Here is a 23,929-nt window from a genome sequence, read left to right as displayed (position 1 = left end):
TTTAATTTACTCTTGCAATGTCTTCTTTATGCTCTTCTAGGGTCTTCTTCATGTCCTTTATATCCTGTGCCATGCTCTTCTTCATGTCCTTTATATCCTGTGCCATGCTCTCGTTGTTTGTCTGTAGTTCTTCTATTAATTGCGCCAAGTACTGTGTCTCTTCTGATCTTCTGATTTGGGTGTTTGGGTTCTCCATAACGTCTGGTTTTATCATATGCTTTAAGATTTTCTGTTGTTTTTGGCCTCTTGGCATTTGCTTTACTTGATAAGGTTCTTTCAGGATATACAAAACACTGATCTCTAATTTGTCAGATTACAGCTTGGTGGCATAAATTTTCTCTAACTAACCAGCAGATGGCATCCGCGAGTCACTTATTCCCCTCAAGTCAGTTCTCCCCAACTGTGTGTTTGTGGTGTGTGGGGGTCTGGTTCTTGTTGGGTTCAACTGGTGCACTAAGTTTGGGTGTGTTGTTGGTGCTGTCTGCCCTGAATGTGGGGCGTGTGTCTGGGTGGTTAGGGAGGCAGGGCAGCTTTAATAGTCAAACCACCCAGGCGTTCCCAGTGATTTAAGGCTGTTGCAAGAGTCTAAGTTTCATTGCAGTCTTGCCACAGATTGTCTCTGCCACTGACTCACAAGTCCTTGGTATTGGCGTAGGGTCCCTGGGATTTCCAAGCGGGCCCCCCTTCTCAGCCATGCTCTTCCAGGACCTCTGCTGAGGGAAGGTTGTGCCACGTCACAAGTGTGCGCTGGCCCTCCAGGGAAGCCCTGGGCTGCCAGGCCATGCAGGGGCTTTCCTAGCCTGCTTTAAAGATGGTTGAATGGGGCATGTTAATTTCCCCCTTTCTGCACAGCTCCGCGACAATTAGCTGTGGGTGCACTAAAGGCCACTGTCCACGGCCGACATTGTTGCGTGTGCACGGTGCTGCAGGAAGTACTCCCTGTCACACTGGGACCCTTGGCTGGGCCCTGGGCTATAGCTCTGGCCCGGGCAGGAGCGTCCCCAGCCCGCCAGGGAGATGGCCGCATGGGGCGCAGTTTCTTTTTCCTTTTGGCTCCCCTCTGCCCCCCTGGCCCCAGGACACTCAGCAGCGGGTGTGGGAAGGGCTATCCTCCACACCAGACACCAAGACGTTGGCCCAGCCCACTCCCGCCGTGCTTCACTGCGCAGTTCTCACCGTCGTAACCACAGCCGCTCCTGGTTTGTTTTTTTTTTTAAAAAGAACTAGTCCGTCTCCAAAGGACAACCCACGGTTTCCCCACACCACAGCGTGGCCGTGGGACTTTCAGCCGGCTCACTCACTCGTTTCAGAACGCAGACTCCCGGTTTCACCAAATGCACTGTCCCTGTAGATTTAACAGACCTTGTGCATAGCTGGAACTGGTGTTCTGGGTCACTTTCTGGCTTTTATCTAGTATTTTTCATGGAGGCATTTTCTTGCCCTGTCTCACCTAGCCACCATCTTAGGTTCTACTGAATTTACTTTTAATGATGTTTTCACATTATTGATAACATAGACAAGGATTTTTGTAACACTACGCGCGCGCACGCACACAAACAATCCAGGTCTAAGGTGGCAAACTTAGAATCTACATATCAAAAACGTGATTTGTCCAGCTGTATTTTCTATGAAGGTTATTAGTAAAACACTAGGTCTGAAAACACATCGCTATATTCCCCAAATTCCTAAATGCTACCTCCAATCAGTTCCCTGAAAACAGTAGCAGGGAAACAAATCTGATGAATCAAGGTGTTGAATTTTTTTTTTTTGTAATATTGTTGCTGGTTGTAGATAGAATGGAAGGGACTTTTTCCAACACTTTGTTTAAAAAAAGAAAAAGTCCATGTAAAAAAAGCACAAAGGCAATAAAAATTAACTGAGGAAAAAATTAAGACCCCACAAGCAATACACATGTGACACTAACAAACATGATAGAGACCTGAGAGAGTTCTAAGCTTGAGTGAGCTTGGAAGGTGCTGGAAACACTTATGTCACCTTGCCAACTCTTCAACCCACCCAGATGCTTCTCTGAGGAATCTTGCATGACCTTAATATATCAGAGGAAGGGATATACCTTGGAGTCCTCACTTGAAAAAGGCCTCTGGGGAATCCCACTGTATTTCAAATAGCATGAAAAAACACTTCAAGAAAAAGAAACTAGAGTTAGATAATTCAATTACTGTTGAAACTAAACTTATATTCAATCTAAGGATCCCTTTTCATAGCATCTGGGATAGATAGTCATTTTTAACCTTTGGGCATTTGCAGCAACAGGAAATTATCCTACTTGGGTCCATTCCTCTTTAGGAAAACTTTCATCCCTAGAAAATTCATTCTTATATTGTTGCAAATGTCTGTCTCTGTAAATTTCATCTCTGTTTATTTTTGCCCTTTGAAGCTACAATTAAGTCTAATTCCTCTTCCAATTTATAGCTCAACAGAAATTTAGAGACAACTATTATATCATTCCCTTATACCTTCTGTTCTTCAGGGAACTATTCCCCTGTTTCTTATGTGGTCAGAATCTTCAAAACCCAGTCGTCTGCCTCTGGCACCATTCAATGCCGTAAGTTGAAGTTCGGATACATTAGTTTGTGAGGCATGATATACTTCTGACTCAAAACTGAAAGTGCATTTCCCTAAGAAAAAATGTCTACATGAACTGCTGTTAAACCAACATCCTTCCTGTCAACACACACACATCCACAAACACAAATACATACACACTCCATTCTGTACTACAGGGTTGCATTAAAAAAAAAAAAACAGAATTTTCTCATTCTTTTAGTTTCAGTCCTATCTTCAGATATTTTTTAAAAACTGCAATGATTTCTATATCCTAGTGTCAGTGCATAGCTAAAATTCAATAAATGTTCAATGAATACATGTATCCCAAATCTGTCAGCCAACAAACTGGGATACTTATCTATTTCTGGGCCATCTTCCAATTTCATTGGTAGTCTTCTTGTCTCCTTACTCTATTCTTTATGGGAGAAACAGAAGGGCAGACAGAATGTGCCTCTGAATTGTTAGATGGGTATTCCCTTAGGGATGGCCCATGCCATTCTTTTTTATGGTTAAGAAAATGCCAAGTTTCAGATAAGAAGCAGAGGTATAGAACATGAATGGGAACAGATGAAAGGAAAGATTTAGTGTTTCAGGGTCTTAGAATCAGGATTTAGTGTTCCAGCATTAGAAAAATATGGCCTTTCCCCTTCTCTAACCTCGAGTCTTCTACGTTTTAGATCAATTACAATACTGTGATTATCAAAACTCTGAATTTTAGGGGAAAGTAATCAAAAGTGTAGTTTTAAAACAGCTTTTAAAACTATCTTTTCGACTTAAATTTCCTGTAAAGTTTGAGTTTGAGTTAAAGTGAAATGCAGCTGTCATTTGGCTATGAGGTATAAAAAGATCTCCCAAATGTCCCCCCACAAATGCCTGAGGTATAATAAATATATTTGTTTCAGGAAGCAGAAATGGTCTGTATTTTTCAATGTGACTGGGGATTCACTGAGATGGAAGCTGTTTCCTGAAGTGAGTATAATTTTACAATTAATGTCCCTTTTCCCTAGAAAGAAGAAAATTTTTGCTTTCCCTTCAACAGCTGCTTTTTTGTAGAAATATGGTCTTCATCACAAGTAGAAAAATACCCCATTGTACCTTTGTTTCTACTGTCTACTCTGACTCAGGATGGCTAACCCTGGGACTGAAACCTTGGCAAGACGGAAAAGATATTTCTATCTAGACAATCTAGAACCAGATAAGAAGACATTTTGAAAATTGATGTTGCACAGTGCTCACGTTTAGAGAATAAAGACACCACAAAAGGCCTAGTGGATGAAAAGAGGAATTCTTTTTGCACCTTTTCTGAACCTTTACTAGAGGTAGTGACAGAGGTGAATTCTTAGTGAATTAACTTTTCAAGACTGTGTTTCCCAGAAACTCATGTGACAACTGAACCTCAAAAGTAAATCAGGCCAACACTGATGGGGGGGGTGGCAGGGGTGGCGGGTGTCCTTCCTGACTCTAACAGCAATGTATCACAGACCACTGTTGCAAGAAAAGCAGAAATGAAAAAAAGGAGGCTTAGTTATACAATATGCTCCACCCTCAGGTGAACCACCTGTTTCAGGCATGGGCAGAACCATTCAGCTTTTCCAAAGCAACCACTCAGGGTTTCCTGTTAAACCACAGGCAACTGCAAACAGTAAGGTCTGCTTATGCTGTTCCCAACATGGAGTAACCATGGCAGGTACTGACTTGAACTTCAGCGATTCCAGAAGAGATCCTATCGTTCCTCTTGGGTCAGGGTCCCCTGCAGTAGGGCATCGTCACTGGACCCCAAACTCTGTGGGATTTTCCTTTTCATTTTCATCAAAGTCTGGCTTTAAACTCTTTTCTTGTTCAATTTCCACCCTGTAGCTGTAGTGTGCAGAATAACTGACCCACTTTCTGATATCAGTCTTGTCTTCCACAGAGGTAGATCTTATGGCGGCTTTAGAGGTCAAGGTTGTGGGCATGCTGAACTCAACAGTCACGTGATCAGCAAATCTGGAAGGCACTTCCCGATCAGAGCTAAGTTCAAGGTGGCAGAATAAACAGTGTGAGTGACCAGAAGCTGAAATTTTGTCAGGCAGTTGGTTTATCCTCCACACAATGGAGTTGAAAGCACATGGTCAAACTTGGCATTCCCAGAGTTACTCTCATGACAGACTCAGAGCCAGATACACTAGTGGAGCTAAAACTTGCCCCCTGGTTCACTTTGGCTTTCAAAGACTTTTTCTCCAGGACACTTTCCCTGCGGAAATTTTTTACCCACTCACTGGGCAGAGGGTAACAAACCATCACATTCTCACAGGGAACCTGAGTGAGAGGGTCACAGAGGAGAAGCCACTTGACATCCTAAGCCAGCTCTGCACCTCCACCTCTGCCCCACTGATGCTTGCTGCCGTCCTGAGTGTGAAAGGCAAGGTCTTCTCAGCAAATACTGTTCCGAACCGCATTAGCTCAAACCGGCAAGCATCCAAAGGGTTAAACAGAATAACCCGTGAGTTGCTGAATATATCCTCATCCACACACCTATGAAAACCACACTCATGGTGCTTGATCCATTTCGCGGTGGTGGTAGGCATGATGTCCTGCTGGGAAACTATTTCATTCCCTTTGACGAGGACATCATTGGGGCCCAAGTGGCACTCTGCAAGCCCAGAGAGGAAAGTCAGAATGTGGATCCGTGTCAAGACATGGTGCTGGAGAATCTGGTTGTCTCCTTTGCTTACAATGCCAGAGAATTCATCTCTAACGTCCACCGTAATCTCTTCTTCAAGGTAGTCAAGCCAACTGTGCTCAAGTCCATTGACAACACTGGCTGATTCGTGAGACAGTCTTGAACTGCATGGATGAAGCTCAGGAAGTCATCGTAATTGGTGGTTCCCAGCTTATTTGCTTGTTCCCTCTATGCTGTATGGGCCACAGCAGGTTTGGGCTGGTATTTCTTCTTCTCCTTGTAGGTGACATGGTTGATCCGCAAGTTGTGGATTCTACCATTCTCATAGTTTTGGAGCTGGGGTTCTTAAATCTCATGGCAGATCTTCAGCTTGAACTCACAGAATGGTTTTTCTAGGCCCTGCTCATAATAGAGCTGCAGGTAACCACTCTGTCAGTTTGGTATAGCTTTGTCCCCAGTGCCTGCAGGACATGATTTTTTTTTTCTCAGGGATCCTTAGCATCATTGGCCACCCATCCCTGGGCTGAGACAGTGTTAATCAAGGCTGGTGATCACTTAGTTCAATCCAAGCTATTGGGTCATCATCAGGTAGTGTTGCATTGCCTAAGCGAATGGTTTTTACTTGAGTCATCAAAACTGATGGCATCCTGGTAGATGACAATGAGGGAATCTCTTTGGCTTTTGCCTGTGGTACTAGAAATGGAATTGCTTTGGGAACACTTCTGCTCTTCAAAGAAAGCACTGAAAGGGTTGATAGGGGAGGGTTGCACATCCTGCAGTCTCATTCAGGAAAGGACTGGTTGCCCTCCAAGGTGGCGCTACATTTATGGAAGGTGGGTTGCTTAAGGAGGACATGTCCAGCTTCTGAACTTTAGAAACATTCATCAAAGTGCTCTTGGGATGTTCCCTTTTCTTAAAGGATCCAGTGGAGTTATAAGGTACATCTGGGATCACAGATGCAACAGGTGGTATATTTGACTAAGAGGAGAGGCGATTGGTGGTAAAGAGCGGCTGACTTCATTGTCATTGAATGTGACCCAGCTGGGGAAATGAGCAGAGGTCTCTGGAGTGGCAAGGTGTCCACTCATGGCTGGACTGCTTGCCTGCCAGCCGAGGGTCTCCATCTCTACCTCTTCATCTTCCTGGAGTGAGGAAGAATTGTCATTGGGCGGGGAGACCCCTGCGGACCCTGGCCGGGGCTCTGGCTCCTGCGGGGGTGCGGTGCTGGTGGAGGAGTGCGCCTCGCATGCTTGAACAGGACTCCCCGCTGCCTGCCTGCCTGCCGCTCCACTCTCTCGTCTGGGTGGGAAGGGCATGAGGGTTGATTTCTGAGCTCTCAAGTCTATGCCATTGGTCTGTATATCTGTCCTTTGCCAGCACCATACTGTTTTGATTACTGTGGCTTTGTAATAAGTTTTAAGATCGGGAAGTATGAGTACTCCAACTTTATTCTTCTTTTTCAAGATGACTTTAGCTATTTGGGGCCCCTTACCCTTCCATATAAACTATATGATTGGCTTTTCCTTTTCTGCAAAGAAGGTTGTTGAAATTTTGATTGAGATTGCACTGAATCTATAAATCACTTAGAAGCCCCTGTCATTTAAATACCTGTTAGCATCACTGTTCAGAAAATTAAGAGGTGATGGAATTATACAAAGGGGAGGATTGAGTATTAAAAATCAATGGGTAATTTAAATGCACATGTGTTCATCTCCAATGTACTTGGTTTTAAAATCATGAACATATTATTCCTTTAATAAATGTTAAAAATCAAAGAGGCCTCCTGGATTCAAGTACAGACATGAAAAGGAAAGTGATGTAATGTGAAGTTGGAGAAGTAAACAGGGCACTCAAGAATTCTGCATTTTACTTTAAGAGTACCAGGAAACCAGGGAACAGTACTAAGCAAGGAGTTTCATGTTGACCAGGCCACTCTTTGCAGGTAGACCATAAATTGGGAGGGCAGGAGTGTCAGTGAAGAGGCCAGTTAGGAGACCACTACCTGGTCCAGAGGAGAGAAGTGAGGAGCTCGGCCTAGATAGTGGTGGGAAAGGAAAAAAAGGACAGACTCAAAAAAAAAATGCTGAACTTGGAATAGCTAAGACATAGTGACTGACTAGATATGGGGGTGAGGGAAAAGATGACTCCCAGGTGTCTGGCTGGTATGACTTGATATATGGAGGTACTATTCACTTAGGTCAGGAACAATGGAGGAAAAAAGTGTCATCCTGTGAAGACCAAGCTGATGTTGCTGCCAACCCTGGATCCTGTTTGGAGGGATGGATTTGTACTGATTTGTCCCAACCTGGCCACCCTTTGGATGTGACTCGTAGGCACATCTGCAAACCTGACAAGAGAGGTGTTCTATAACAACAAAGGGATAAATGATTAGTTTTTTCTGAGAAGGGCCTCAGAACAGCAATTCTGGTATCATTAAATGAAGTGATATATAATACATGTGAAAATACCTGGCATAGTGTCAGACTTAATGCACCCAGCTGAGAGCACCAGCCAAGAAAACTTAACATACAACTGAAATCATTACAAGTTCAGTCTGATAAATAGAGAGCCCTGGTCCTGAGATTAGAACTTTTGAGTCCTGCTCTACCATACAGGGAGAGCAAGTTACCCAATTTTACCAACCCTCAGGTTTCCAGATTGGAATATAAGATTATTATTTATGGAGGCATGGCAAGGAACATAGTTAAAATTTCTGAGATTCTCAAGGGAAGCACTATAAATACTGGTAAGCATCATCACAAACGATCTCTCTGTTAGACGATACTATAAAGCATAGTACAGTTTTTTTGTTTTTTGTTTTTAATTCAGTTTTATTGAAATATATTCACAAACCATACAGTCATCCATGGTATACAATCAACTGTTCACAGTATGATCATATAGTTATGCGTTCATCACCACAATCTATTTCTGAACATTTTCCTTACATCAGAAAGAATCAGAATAAGAATAAAAAATAAAAGTGAAAAGAGAATACCCAAACCATCCCCCCATCCCACCCTATTTGTCATTTAGTTTTTACTCCCATTTTTCTACTGATTTTTTTTCAATTTTTTAACTTTGTTTATCAAAAAATTAAAAACAAACAGGCAAACAACAACCAAAAAAACCCCACAACATTTCAAACAAAGCAATGGATTAAGGAAAACAAATAACCTAAAATAACTACTTTGCTTCCAATATGTTCCTACCATACCCCAAGAAAATTAATAAACCATGTCCAAACAGAGAAGTAAGAAAAACAAATAATCTAAAATAACTACATTGCTTCCAACATGTTCCTACCATACCCCAAGAAAATTAACAACCCCTAAGAAAACAAAGGAATAAGAGAAAAAAAAAACCTAAAATAACTCTATTGCTTCCAACATGATCTTACTATATCCAAGAAAGTTTACAAACCATAATCATTCCTGAGCATTCCCATAACATTGAGATTACCGCATAGTACAGTTTTAAAGGTCAAAATACTTGCCAGTATCTTCACTCTGTGTCTATCCGAGGGGAGACCAAAGAGCACAAATCACATGGTACATTCAAACAGCACCTAACTGCACCAGCTTCCAAGTCAGCTGTTACCTTTTTGCATGACCCAGACAAATCTCTTCCCTTCAACCCCCCTGAGCCTCAGTTTCTTCATCTATAAATTAAGGGGATTTAACTAGATCAGGTTTCCCACAGGCAGTAACTGTATTAACTGTAATCTGCCATGGATTCAGCAAAGTTTTTATTTTTAATCATGATGGTATCTACATACATTTGAAATGCAATTGTACACACATGTGAAAGATATAATTTATCCAGTCTACAAATTGGTGCACATATGAATTTGAAGGTCCTTTGCAATAACTGCATAATTCCTTCAACCTGGGAACCCCCGCATTGGAGGAGCTCTGAGGTCCTTCCTGGTTAGTACAATATAAGACTATGACTAAACAAAAGGAACCAGGAATCCTAAGCACCTTCTCGTCCACCTTAGTTTTTTATGTTTGTTTTGCTTTTTTTTCATTTTTCATTTTATTTTTCTTGCTTTAGTCAGTTTGGATTGAGTTGCTGTTTTCCACCTTAGTTTTGACTAGCTTTCACAAACACACACACACAAAGTTTCCCATTTTCTTTCTTGGAAATACCAGGAAACTTTCTTCCTGGCCCTGCTCTGGTGGTATCTTTGGATCAACAAGGACATGATACCACAAAGTCTGTTCCCGATCACAGGCAGGTGGGACACGGTGTTCAACCAGCTGCTTATTCAAGCAGGAAAAACAGCAGAGCAAAATCTGTGTTGGGAGTAACCTGAGACAGGTGTTCGCAAAGAAAGCAAAAGATACACCCAGAATAGATTATCTTTGATGGAAAACATTTTGATACTACTGCTCCTTTCAAGGAGCTCACAATTAACATAAATAAAACAACAGTTAAGTGCCTAGCCTTTTGGACAGAATACCCCGGAGATCAGTGGGATTAGACTGTGCTTTCAGACAGTCACAAGGGATGCTGAAAATGCTTGAAAAATAATATCCCGTAATTTTACTGAGGCACAAAATTGAATCATAAGGTCTCTGAGGCTGGTGTGTAAGAATGAGCCTATAACCACAAAGATAGACATATAGATCAATGGAATCGAATTGAGAATTCGGAGATAGACCCTCAGATCTATGGCCGACTGATCTTTGATAAGGCCCCCAAAGTCACTGAACTGAGTCATAATGGTCTTTTCAACAAATGGGGCTGGGAGAGTTGGATATCCATATCCAAAAGAATGAAAGAGGACCCCTACCTCACCCCCTACACAAAAATTAACTCAAAATGGACCAAAGATCTCAATATAAAAGAAAGTACCATAAAACTCCTAGAAGATAATGTAGGAAAACATCTTCAAGACCTTGTATTAGGCGGCCACTTCCTAGACTTTACACCCAAAGCACAAGCAACAAAAGAGAAAATAGATAAATGGGAACTCCTCAAGCTTAGAAGTTTCTGCACCTCAAAGGAATTTCTCAAAAAGGTAAAGAGGCAGCCAACTCAATGGGAAAAAATTTTTGGAAACCATGTATCTGACAAAAGACTGATATCTTGCATATACAAAGAAATCCTACAACTCAATGACAATAGTACAGTCGGCCCAATTATAAAATGGGCAAAAGATATGAAAAGACAGTTCTCTGAAGAGGAAATACAAATGGCCAAGAAACACATGAAAAAATGTTCAGCTTCACTAGCTATTAGAGAGATGCAAATTAAGACCACAATGAGATACCATCTAACACCGGTTAGAATGGCTGCCATTAAACAAACAGGAAACTACAAATGCTGGAGGGGATGTGGAGAAATTGGAACTCTTATTCATTGTTGGTGGGACTGTATAATGGTTCAGCCACTCTGGAAGTCAGTCTGGCAGTTCCTTAGAAAACTAAATATAGAGTTACCATTAGATCCAGCGATTGCACTTCTCGGTATATACCCGGAAGATCGGAAAGCAGTGACACGAACAGATATCTGCACGCCAATGTTCATAGCAGCATTATTCACAATTGCCAAGAGATGGAAACAACCCAAATGTTCTTCAACAGATGAGTGGATAAATAAAATGTGTTATATACACACGATGGAATACTACGCGGCAGTAAGAAGGAACGATCTCGTGAAACATATGACAACATGGATGAACCTTGAAGACATAATGCTGAGCGAAATAAGCCAGGCACAAAAAGAGAAATATTATATGCTACCACTAATGTGAACTTTGAAAAATGTAAAACAAATGGTTTATAATGTAGAATGTAGGGGAACTAGCAATAGAGAGCAATTAAGGAAGGGGGAACAATAATCCAAGAAGAACAGATAAGCTATTTAACGTTCTGGGGATGCCCAGGAATGACTATGGTCTGTTAATTTCTGATGGATATAGTAGGAACAAGTTCACAGAAATGTTGCTATATTAGGTAACTTTCTTGGGGTAAAGTAGGAACATGTTCGAAGTTAAGCAGTTATCTTAGGTTAGTTGTCTTTTTCTTACTCCCTTGTTATGGTCTCTTTGAAATGTTCTTTTATTGTATGTTTGTTTTCTTTTTAACTTTTTTTTCATACAGTTCATTTAAAAAAGAAGGGAAAGTTGGAAAAAAAAAAGATGTAGTGCCCCCTTGAGGAGCCTGTGGAGAATGCAGGGGTATTCGCCTACCCCACCTCCATGGTTGCTAACATGACCACAAACATAGGGGACTGGTGGTTTGATGGGTTGAGCCCTCTACCACAGGTTTTACCCTTGGGAAGACGGTTGCTGCAAAGGAGAGGCTAGGCCTCCCTATGGTTGTGCCTAAGAGCCTCCTCCCGAATGCCTCTTTGTTGCTCAGATGTGGCCCTGTCTCTCTAGCTAAGCCAACTTGAAAGGTGAAATCATTGCCCTCCCCCCTATGTGGGATCAGACACCCAGGGGAGTGAATCTCCCTGGCAACGTGGAATATGACTCCCGGGGAGGAATGTAGACCTGGCATCGTGGGACGGAGAACATCTTCTTGACCAAAAGGGGGATATGAAAGAAAATGAAATAAGCTTCAGTGGCAGAGAGATTCCAAAAGGAGCCAAGAGGTCACTCTGGTGGGCACTCTTATGCACACTTTAGACAACCCTTTTTAGGTTCTAAAGAATTGGGGTAGCTGGTGGTGGATACCTGAAACTATCAAACTACAACCCAGAACCCATGAATCTCGAAGACAGTTGTATAAAAATGTAGCTTATGAGGGGTGACAATGGGATTGGGAAAGCCATAAGGACCACACTCCACTTTGTCTAGTTTATGGATGGATGAGTAGAAAAATAGGGGAAGGAAACAAACAGACAAAGGTACACAGTGTTCTTTTTTACTTCAATTGCTCTTTTTCACTCTAATTATTATTCTTGTTATTCTTATGTGTGTGCTAATGAAGGTGTCAGGGATTGATTTGGGTGATGAATGTACCACTATGTAATGGTACTGTAAACAATCGAAAGTACGATTTGTTTTGTATGACTGCGTGGTATGTGAATATATCTCAATAAAATGAAGATTAAAAAAAAAAAAAAGAATGAGCCTATAAAATGGAGAAGTTCCTTTAGGCTAGAAAGTCGATAATTACAAATTCTTTAAGAGAGGCAGCATAGCATAGTAGATAAGAACACACTCTAGGTTCTGCCATTTACTAGCTGTGTGCTTCTGTGCTAGTTACTTAACCTCTACGTACCCCAACTTATTCTTTTGTACAATGAGAAAAACAATACTTCCCTCATGGCGTTACTGTGAGAATTAAATTAACATCTGTAAGGCATTTACAACAGTGCATGGCTCATATTAAGTGTTACATAAGTGTTTGTTCAATAAAGAAAATGAATGTCCTCAAACTTAGAACTTTATGGAAGTTATTTTAAAAGTTTTTAGAGACAGGGTAAACAAACTATGGTCTGTGGGCCAAATCTGGTCTGTCTCCTTCTTTTATATAGCCTGTGAGCTAAGAACAGTTTTTGCATTTTTTAATATTGGGAACAAAATCAAAAGAAGACTAATATTTTATGACACATAAAAATTGTATGAAATTAAAATTTCAGTGTCTATACATCAAGTTTTATTGGAAGACAGCCATGCCCATACAACCCATTTCAAAGTTGAGTAGCTGCAACCATGACTGATGGCCCACAAAACCAAAAATATTTACTATTTGGCCTTTTACAGAAAAAGACGGCTGACATCTGCTCTAGAGTCAGAAGAGAGGAGTGGACACATTCTCTAGACAGGAGATGATGCCAATTGCTTATCAAGATCACCCAGCCCACAGTATTCACTGCTGGTGGGGATGTACAATGGTACAGCTGCTGTGGAAGACTGTTTGGAGGTTCATCAGGAAGCTAACTGTACAACTGCCATATGATCTGGCAATCCCACTACTAGGTATATAATATACCCAGAAGAACTAAAGGCAGGGATGTGAACATTTGCACACCAATGTTCATAGTGGCATTCACAACTGTCAAAAGATAGAAACAACTCAAGTGTCCATCAACTGGTGAATGGATAAACAAAATGTGGTATATGATGATGATAGAATATTATTCAGTGGTAAGAAGGAATGAAGTCACGATGTGTGAGACAACATGGATGAACCTGCAGGACATGATGTTGAGTGAAATGAGGCAGACAAAAAAAGACAAATATAGTATGATCTCATTAATATGAATTAAATATAATGAGGAAACTCATGGAGTTAACATCCAGGATATAGGTTACCAGAAGATAGAATGAGGACAGAGAATGGCGAACTGATGCTTAATTTGTGTAGAATTTTTCAATAAGACTGATTGTAAATGTTTGGAAATGGATAGAGGTGTGTAAATAATAGTGCTGAATCACGTGTGTGATTGTGATTGAAAGGGGAAGTTTGGGGACATGTATGTCACCAGAAGGAAAGCTAGAGGATAGAACAAGGGATGGTATAGCATAGTGAAACCTGGTGTGGTTGATGAAGGTGGTTATAGTACAAATACAAGAATGTTCTTCCATGAATTAGAAAAAATGTGTGTTGCAACTACAAGATATTAATAATAGGGTGGATATGGGAAAAATGTATGTAACGCAACCTATGGACTACATTTAACAGTAATATCTTAATGTTCCTCTATCAGTCGTAACAAGGGTACCATACTGAAGCTAAGTGTAAATAATAGGGGGGTATAAGGGGCATGGAGTTTTTCATTTTGGAGCTATGAAAATGTTCTAAAATTGACTGTGGTGATGAATGCACACCTCTGTGATTACACTGAGAGCCACTGATTGTATACTTTGGATTGTATGATGTGTGAATAAAACTGCTTTGGGGAAAAAAAAAAAAAAAAACAGATCCTCCAGCTGATTTTCTGCTGGTATTCATAGACTCCTCCTCCTGAACCTGTATGAACTGTCCACACTTTGAGGAGTTCAACACTTTTAGAAGCTGAGTCTGAAACAGAGGCACTCACACTGGAGCCATAAATGGCCTTTTTAGGCTGGCCACCACCAACATGCTCTTTTTGTTAACTTCAGTTTCTTAATCATAGTTACATAATTATTCTCCCTCCTCCATGGGGTTTAAATGTCACTTAGCCCCAGCAAATAATGCAGCCTTGTCCATCAGAAATGTGGGAGGTGGACTGCACAGAGATGCCTAGAAGCATCTGCCTTCCTACCTCAGGTATCAACCAACTCTCCACCTTGTTCAGCAACCACCAAGCACAAAGCCAGCTCTGCCCCAGCCCTTCACATACACCCCACCTGTGCCCAACCCAAATATTACTCAGATGTCACACTAGAAAGGCTATTCCATCTTTAGGAGGTGAAGTCTCTGTCTAAAGAGCTGTACTTGTTTTTGTTTTTTCTTATTCTAGTGGTTTTCAAACTCCTTGAGGGTAATAGGGGTCTTGTACATCCACTAACTAGCCCAGCAAATTCTTCACTGAAATTAAAAATACCCACTCTGTCCTCTGATAGTCTCTGAGAAAATTCAGCAGTAGCAGCCAAGAAAATCAAAATCACCCCATAGAAAAAATGGTAGTTTCACTAAAGGTTATAGACAAACAGACTACAGGTTCTCTCAGTTAAATTCAGAAAAAGACAAAGTGGGAGGCATTGTGATTTTCTTCTCATTCCTTTCACATTTTTCTTAACTATATAAATAGGTACAGTAAATCCTCAGATAACCACAACACTTGAGGACAGATATAAAAATATGTATTATTATTATTATCTATTAATCAACTATTATTATCTATTATAATCAACTATTAACTATCTAGATATAGCTCTATACTATAGATACAATTATCAACCATCTATATATTAATACTGTTATGTAATACATTCATAAATAACAGAAATGGCACTGCAGATAACATGGAAAAGAATGTACATTTAATAAATGGACATACACAGAAATCATTTCCAGATAAAGTAAAGCCTTAAGTGTTAAAGTCAAAATTTTAAAACTTCTAGAAGAAAATATACAGTCTCTTTGACCTTGTGATGGAGATTTCTTGAACAAGACTTTAAAAGCATTAACCATAAAAGAAAAGACTGATATATTTGACTACAGTAAAACTAAGAACTTCTGTACATGAAGAAAAAGGCAAGTTACAACAGAAGGAAGTTATTGCAACACATAAAGCCAACAAATAATTAGTATCCAGAACACATTAAGAACTCCAAAACATCAATAATCATCATAAAAGGACAATCTGATAGAAAAATGAATTTAGGATGTTAGTGAAATATCTAAAAATAGATATTTCACAGAGATTAAAGAGAATGGCCAAGACAAAGGAAAAAATGCTCAAATTCAGTAATAATAGGGAAAATGCTACATAAGACCACAATGAGGTATCATTTCAAATCCATCAGATTGACAAAAATTACGAAGTCTAATAATATCAAGAGTGGATGAGGATATGATCAACAGAGAGAGAGCTCTTAAACACTGTTGATATGTATGTAAATTTGTATAATCCCCACTTTGAAAAACAATGACACTGTTGACAATGTCTTGAAAAGTTGAACATGCACATATCCAGTGACCTAGCACTTTAGCTCCTAGCTATACCTTGAGAAATTCCCATATGAGCTCCAGAAAACATGTACTGAAATATTTACAGCATTATGTTCATAAAAGCAGAAAATTAAACAAAAGCAAAAGCCAAACCAAATAGCCATCGAGAGGACAATGAATATAAGTTGTGATAGTCACACAATGGAATATTAATCAGCAATTAAAAATGATTCAACTAAATGCAATACACAACACGTAAAATCCTCAAGAGAAGGATCCTGACCACATCAAAATTTTTTCTTTTAATGATTTCTGTATTAGACAATATTAGATATATATAAAAGAATATATATGTTAAGAAAACAATAAAATAAACACATGTGAATCCACCATGAATCAAACATGCTTCTCAATAGTCCATAGGTCAAAGAGGAAGTCTCAAGGTAAAGAAAAAAATAAAGGGACTGAATGAAAATGAAAATGCAACATATTAAGGTTTGTGGAACACTGCTAAAGCATGCGGTGAGATTGTTACACTAAATGATTACATGAGAAAAGAAAATCTCAAACCAATAATCTAAACTCCCATTTCAAAAAACTAGAAAAAGACAAAAAATAATCTCAAAGCAAGCCAAAGGAAGGAAATTAAAAAGATTAGAAATCTATAAAATTGAAAACAGAAAAACAATAAAAAAAAACTAATGAAACAAAAAGCTGGTTTTTTGAAAAAGATCAATAAAATTGACAAACCTCTAACAAGACTAACAATGAAAAAAGGCAGAAGACACAAATCACCAGTATGGAAATGCAACAGTGGATATCACCACAGACTCTGCAAATATCAAAAGCATAATAAGAGAATATTATGAACAACTCTACACATATAAAGTCTCCAACTTAGGTGAAATGAACCAATTCCTTGAAAACCACAAACTACCACAACACACTCAAGATCAAAGAGAAACTTTAAATAGTCCTATAATGAATAAGGAAATTGAATTTGTAATTTAAAAGCTCCAGAAAAGGAAAGCTAGAGGCCCAGACGGCTTCACTGGAGAATTCTATAAACATTTAAAAAAGAATTAACACCAATTCTACACACTCTTCCAGAAAACAGAAGAGAAGGGAAAAACTCCAAATTCATTTTATGAAGCCAGTTTTACCCTGATAGCAAAACTAGATAGAGTCCAAAAAAAAAAAAAAAAAAAAAAAAAGAAAAGAAAACAACTACTTATCAATACCCCTCAGTAATATATATGCAAACTTCTTTAAAAAACTGGCAAATAGAATTCAGCAAGATATAAAAAGATTTACACAACACCACGACCAAGTTGGGTTTCTTTTAGAAATTCAAGGCAGGTTCAATTTTCAAAAACCAGTCAAGGTGGAGGGCAGGGCAAGATGGCAGAGTGGTGAGGTGCAGAATTTCGTCTCTCCCCCAGAGCAGCTGGCAATTACCCAAGAACTATATGAAACAGTGTTTTCGGGGTCTCCAGTAACCAGTCACACATCGGACGCAAGTTTGGAATTGGAGGAAAAGCTGAGATCGCAGCGAACATTGTAAGTTCCCCAGACCAGGGGTCTGGCGCCCCTCCCCACCCAGATCTCACAGACTGTCTTGCTGCTGGCTCCCTGAAAGGGAAAAAAAAGAATAAAACCAAAAAACAGCAATCTGCTGAGGGCAAGAAGGGGCACTCAACCCAGCCTCAACTGCAGAATTAATTAACAAATTAATTAACTAATTTTGGCAGCTGGGGTGCTAAAGAAGGGCTGGGCTACGAGAAGTGGGGGCATGTAAAAACCGGCACCCATTCTCAGACTCCAAAAAAGCCATTTTTTTCCCCTACATTTTGTCTGTTATGGCTTCTCACTGATCTCTTATCTTTTTGCATTTCAATAGCCCCTGGCAGGGGTGGAACTGAAGCTGTTGGAGAGTAATTATCAGACAATAGCCCACAGTGTATCTTTAAATGCTCTATTCTGACACTGACAAAACTCCCAGGCTGGGGAAAGACTTTTAAAAGGGACTCTTTTTTCTTTTTTTTCTCTTTTTTTCTTTTTCTTGTTTTTCTCTTCTATTTTTTTTTTTTTAATCTAAAAGTAACATATGTGGTTATTTTCTATTGGAAAGCCCAGGTTGAGGGACTAGGCTGGGCTTGGGGGAAAACAGAGTACCCACAGTGTTTTTGAGTTCCGTATTCACTACTGAAGGTCTCCACCCCCGTCTTTAATTGGCAACTCAGGCTGACCAAGGAATCTACCTGGAGATGCCCCAAAGAGGAGAGGGGAGAAGGGAATAGTGCCTCTGAGAGACAACTGGAGTTCTGAGGATTGGGAGAGTGGAGGGAGGTCCAGCTCAACTGGCAGTCCTCCTTTTGGGAACTCAGACACCAGGGGCTGGAATTCAGATTCCGGCTTCAGTCAGGTACGCCGACAGGATCAGAGTCACCAAGAGAACTAAAGTCTCCATACCTCCTTACACTGGTCGGGGAGCTGCAGGCTGGCAAGTGCCACCTGCTTGACAGGAGAGGAAAAGCACCAATTCTAAAGGCCTCATAGGAGGGTCTCATTCTCAGGAAAACTCCATACCCTCCCTATGAGACCTGGGCCTCGCTAGACTGGGAAAATCTGACTAGGGTCGACCATATCTGAGGAGACCCACTCACAAAAAGGTTACATAGAGGCAGAGCAAGAAACAGAAAAAACAAGAGGGGAAACATTCTGATCAACTAAATAGAACCTAAGTTAGAGGTCTAGAATAAGTTGAACTGAATAACAGAGGCCACAGAACAAAGCCAACCAACAAGAAAACCACTAGGTAAAAGACAGAAAACAAGCTCCAAAATAAACTAATCAAGAAAATCAGATGCCTAGACAACTTAGGATAACAAGCCATACCAGGAAACATGAAAATATGGACCAGCCAAAGGAACAAACTAATAGCTCAGTTGAGACACAGGAGTGGAGGCAACTAATGCTAAATAAATTCAATGAAATGAAGGAAGATATAGCAAACGAGCTGAAGGATATAAAGAAGACACTGGATGACCATAAAGAAGAATTCATAAACTTAAAAAAACAAACGGCAGAACTCATGGGAATGAAGGCCACAATGGAGGAGATGAAAAACACAATGGAGGGACACAACAGTAGATTTGAACAGGGAGAAGAAAGAATCAGTGAACTGGAAGACAGGTCATTCGAATTCATACACACAAAAGAACAGATGGTGAAAAAAATGGAAAAATATAAGCAGGGTCTTAGGAGCTGAGTGACAACATGAAACGCACAAATATACGTGTTATGGGTATCCCAGAAGGAGAAGAGAGGGGAAAAGGGGCAGAAAGAGTAATAGAAGACATATTCACTGAAAATTTCCCAACTCTTATAAAAGACAGAAAATTAGAGATTCAAGAAGTACAACGTACCCCAAATAGAATAGATCCCAATAGACCTACTCCAAGACACTTACTGGTCAGATTGTCCAATGACAAAAACAAAGAGAAGATTCTGAAAGCAGCAAGAGAAAAGCAATCCATCATATACAAGGGAAGGTCTATAAGACTATGTACAGATTTCTCCACAGAAACCATGGAGGCAAGAAGACAGTGGCATGATATATTTAAGATACTGAAAGATAAAAACTGCCAACCAAGAATTCTATATCCAGCAAAACTTTCCTTCAAAAATGAGGGAGAGATTAAAGCATTTTCAGACAGACACTGAGAGAGTTTGTGAATAAGAGACCAGCACTACAAGAAATACTAAAGGGAGTGCTACAGGCTGATAGGAAAAGACAGGAGAGAGAGAGTTGGAGAAGGGTGCAGAAATGAAGATTATCAGGAAAGGTAAAAGGAGAGAGAGGAAAAAATAAGATATGACATATAAATTCCAAAAAACAAAATGGTAGTAGAAAGTACTGCCCTTACAGTAATAACACTAAATGTAAATGGATTAAACTCCCCAGTAAAAAGACACAGACTGGCAGAATGGATTAAAAAACAGGACCCATCTATATGCTGTCTACAAGAAACTCACTGTAGACACAAGGACAAAAATAGACTGAAAGTGAAAGGTTGGAAAAAGATATTTCACGCAAACAACAACCAGAAAAAAGCAGGAGTAGCTATATTAATATCAGACAAGTTAGACTTCAAAAGTAAAACAATTAAAAGAGAAAAAGAAGGACACTATATATTAATAAAAGGGTCAATTCATCAAGAAAACATAACAATCATAAATATTTATGCACCAAGCCAGAATGCCCTAAAACTCATGAGGCAAACACTGCGATCACTGAAAGAAGAAATAGATACCTCTACAATAATAATTGGAGACTTCAATACACCACTCTCATCAATGATAGAACATCTAGACAGAGGCTCACTAAAGAAACAGAGATGTTGAATTGTATGATAACTGAACTAGATTTGACATACATTTATAGAACACTACATCCAACAACAGCAGGATACACTTTTTTCTCAAGTGCTCATGGAACATTCTCTAGGATAGACCACATGCTGGGTCACAAAGCAAGTTTCAACAAATTTAAAAATATTGATATTATACAAAACACTTTCTCAGACCACAATGGAATGAAGTTGGAAATAAATAAAAGGTAGAAGGATGTAAAATTCACAAACATATGGAGGCTAAACAACACCCTCTTAGAAAACCAGTGGGTAAAGGAAGAAATTACAAGAGAAATTAGTAAATACCTCGAGGCAAATGACAATGAAAACACAACTTATCAAAACTTACGGGATGCAGCAAAGGCGGTGCTGAGAGGGAAATTTATTGCCCTAAATGCCTATATTAAAAGAGAAGAGAGAGCAAAAATTGAAGAGTTAACTGCTCACCTGGAGGAATTAGAGAAAGAACAGCAAACTAACCCCAAAAGAAGCAGAAGGGAAGAAATAACAAAGATTAGAGCAGAAATAAATGCAACTGATAACAGGAAAACAATAGAGAGAATCAACAAAACCAGAAGTTGGTTCTTTGAGAAAATCAAGAAAATCCATGGATTGTTGGCTAGGCTAACAAAAAAAGAGAGAGAGCAGATGTAAATAAATGCCATCAGAAATGGGAAAGGAAATATAACTACCGACCCTACAGAAATTAAGGAGATAATCAGAAGATACTATGAGCAACTATATGCTAATAAACTAGACAACTTAGATAAAATGGACAACTTCCTAGAAAAGCATAAACAACCAACATTAACTCAAGAAGAAATAGATGACCTCAACAAACCAGTTGCAAGTAAAGAGACTGAGTCAGTCATCAAAAAGCTCCCAAAAAAGGAAAAGCCCAGGACCAGATGGTTTCACATGTGAATTCTACCAAGCTTTCAAGAATGAATTAGTACCAATCCTGCTCAAACTGTTCAAAAAAATTGAAGAGGGAAAGCTACCTAACTCTTTCTATGAAGCCAACATCACCCTAATACCAAAACCAGAGAAAGACACTACAAAAAACGAAAATTATAGACCAATTTCTTTAATGAATATAGATGCAAAAATCCTCAACAAAATACTCGCAAATCGAATCCAGCAGCATATTAAAAGAATTATACACCATGACCAGGTGGGATTTATTCCAGGTATGCAAGGCTGGATCAACACAAGAAAATCAATTAATGTAATACACCACATCAATAAATCAAAGCAGAAGAACCACATGATCATCTCGATTGATGCAGAAAAGGCATTTGACAAAATTCAACATCCTTTCCTGATAAAAACACTTCAAAGGATAGGAATAGAAGGGAACTTTTTCAATATGATAAAGGCAATATATGAAAAACCCACAGCTAACATCACACTCAATGGGGAGAGACTGAAAGCTTTTCCTCTAAGATCAGGAACAAGACAGGGATGCCCGCTATCACCATTGTTATTCAACATTGTGCTGGAAGTTCTAGCGAGAGCAATTAGGCAAGAAAAAGAAATAAAAGGCATCCAAATTGGAGAGGAAGAAGTAAAACTTTCACTATTTGCAGATGACATGATTCTATATGTAGGAAATCCAGAAAAATCTACAGCAAAGCTACTAGAACTAGTCAATGAATACAGCAAAGTAGCACGCTACAAGATCAACACGCAAAAATCTGTAGTGTTCCTATACACAAGTAATGTGCAACAAGAGGAGGAAATCAAGAAAAAAATCCCATTTACAATAGCAACCAAAAGAATCAAGTATTTAGGAATAAACTTAAACAAGGACACAAAAGACTTTTACATAGAAAACTATAAGAAACTGCTAAAAGAAATTGAACAAGACCTAAAAAAATGGAACAACATACCATGTTCATGGATTGGAAGACTAAATATAGTTAAGATGGCAATTTTACCTAAACTGATTTACAGATTCAATGCAATACCAATTCAAATCCCAACAACTTACTTTACAGAAATAGAAAAACCAATAACTAAATTTCTTTGGAAGGGTAAGGTGCCCCGAATAGCCAAAAATATCTTGATAAAGAGGAACAAAGTGGGAGGTCTCACACTACCTGACTTTGAAGCATATTACAAAGCTACAGTGCTCAAAACAGCATGGTACTGGCATAAGGACAGATATACTGACCAATGGAATCGAATTGAGTGTTCAGAAGTAGACCCTCACATCTATGGACAACTGATCTTCGATAAGGCAGTGAAGCCGAAGCAACTGGGAAAGAGCAGCCTGTTCAATAAATGGTGTTTGGAGAACTGGATATCCATTTCCAAAAGAATGAAAGAGGATGCTCATCTCACACCTTATACAAAAATTAACTCAAAGTGGATCAAAAACCTAAACATTAGCACCAAGACCATAAAACTCTTAGAAGAAAATGTAGGGCAATATCTTAAAGATCTTATGATAGGAGGTGGTTTCTTAGACCTCACATCCAAGGCGCAAGCAACCAAAGAACAAATAGACAAATGGGATCTCCTCAAAATTAAACACTTTTGTACATGAAAGGACTTTGTCAGAAAAGTAAAAAGGCAACCTACACAATGGGAGATGATATTTGGAAACCACATATCAGATAAGGGTTTAATATCCCGAATATATAAAGGAATCCTGCATCTCAATAACAGAAAGACAAACAATCCAATTAAAAAATGGGCAAAAGACATGAACACACATTTTTCTGAAGAGGAAATACAAATGGCTCAAAAACATACGAAAAAATGCTCAACTTCACTGGCTATTAAGGAAATGCAAATCAAAACCACAATGAGATATCTCACACCTACCAGAATGGACATTATCCAAAAAAAAAAAAACAGAAAATGACAAGTGCTGGAGAGGATGTGGAGAAAGAGGCACACTTATTCATTGTTGGTGGGAATGAAGAATGGTGCAATCACTCTGGAAGACAGTGTGGAGGTTCCTCAGGAAGCTAAATAAAGATTTGCCGTATGACCCAGCTATTCCATTGCTAGGTATATACTCAAAGGAACTGAAAGCTAAGACACAGACAGACATTTGTAAACCGATGTTTATTGCAGCATTATTCACAATTGCCAAGAGATGGAAACAGCCCAAATGTCCATCAACGGACAAGTGGATAAACAAACTGTGGTATATACACATGATGGAATATTACGCAGCTGTAAGACAGAACAAAGACATGGATCATGTAATAATGTGAATGAACCTTAAGGACATTATGTTGAGTGAAGTTAGCCAGAAACAAAAGGAAAGATTCTGTATGGTCTAATATGAACAGATATTAATGAACAAACTTTGGGAGTTAAAAGCTGACAACACAGGCGACCAGGAGATAGAAACAGGGCAGAGACCAGCCATTTGATGCTGAAGGACTACAGAATGTTTAGGATTGATTGCATAGATCCAGAAATAGATAGCATAATACTGTGTGATGGTAGCACAATATTGTAAGTACACCGAACAAAGATGTCTGTGAGTAAAGCTGAAAGAGGTGGGATAAGAAAATGTATGACACCAGAGGTAAAGATAGATGATAAAGACTGGGACTGTATAACATGGCAAAAATTGGAGTGGCCAATGACTGTTACTAAATATACAAATATAAAAATGTTTTTGCATGTGGGAAAGCAAATGAATGTCAACCATGTAGAGAGTTGAAAAAGGGATGGTATTCAGGAAAAAACATAATCAA

The 23,929-nt window shown here is 39.3% G+C and overlaps 1 protein-coding gene and 1 pseudogene across 5 annotated transcripts in view; both read right to left on the bottom strand.

Moving 5' to 3' along the window:
- KLHL18 (kelch like family member 18) overlaps nucleotides 1–23,929 on the bottom strand; it is a 78,162-nt gene that overhangs the window by 26,899 nt on the left and 27,334 nt on the right. The window lies entirely within an intron of this gene.
- Nucleotides 4,090–6,573, bottom strand: LOC119544328 (annotated as a pseudogene).

This window comes from Choloepus didactylus, chromosome 1 (assembly GCF_015220235.1).
Source record: "Choloepus didactylus isolate mChoDid1 chromosome 1, mChoDid1.pri, whole genome shotgun sequence".
Lineage (NCBI taxonomy): Eukaryota > Metazoa > Chordata > Mammalia > Pilosa > Megalonychidae > Choloepus > Choloepus didactylus.
Note: the sequence above shows the minus strand (reverse complement) of the source record. Positions and strands in the feature narration are given on the sequence as shown.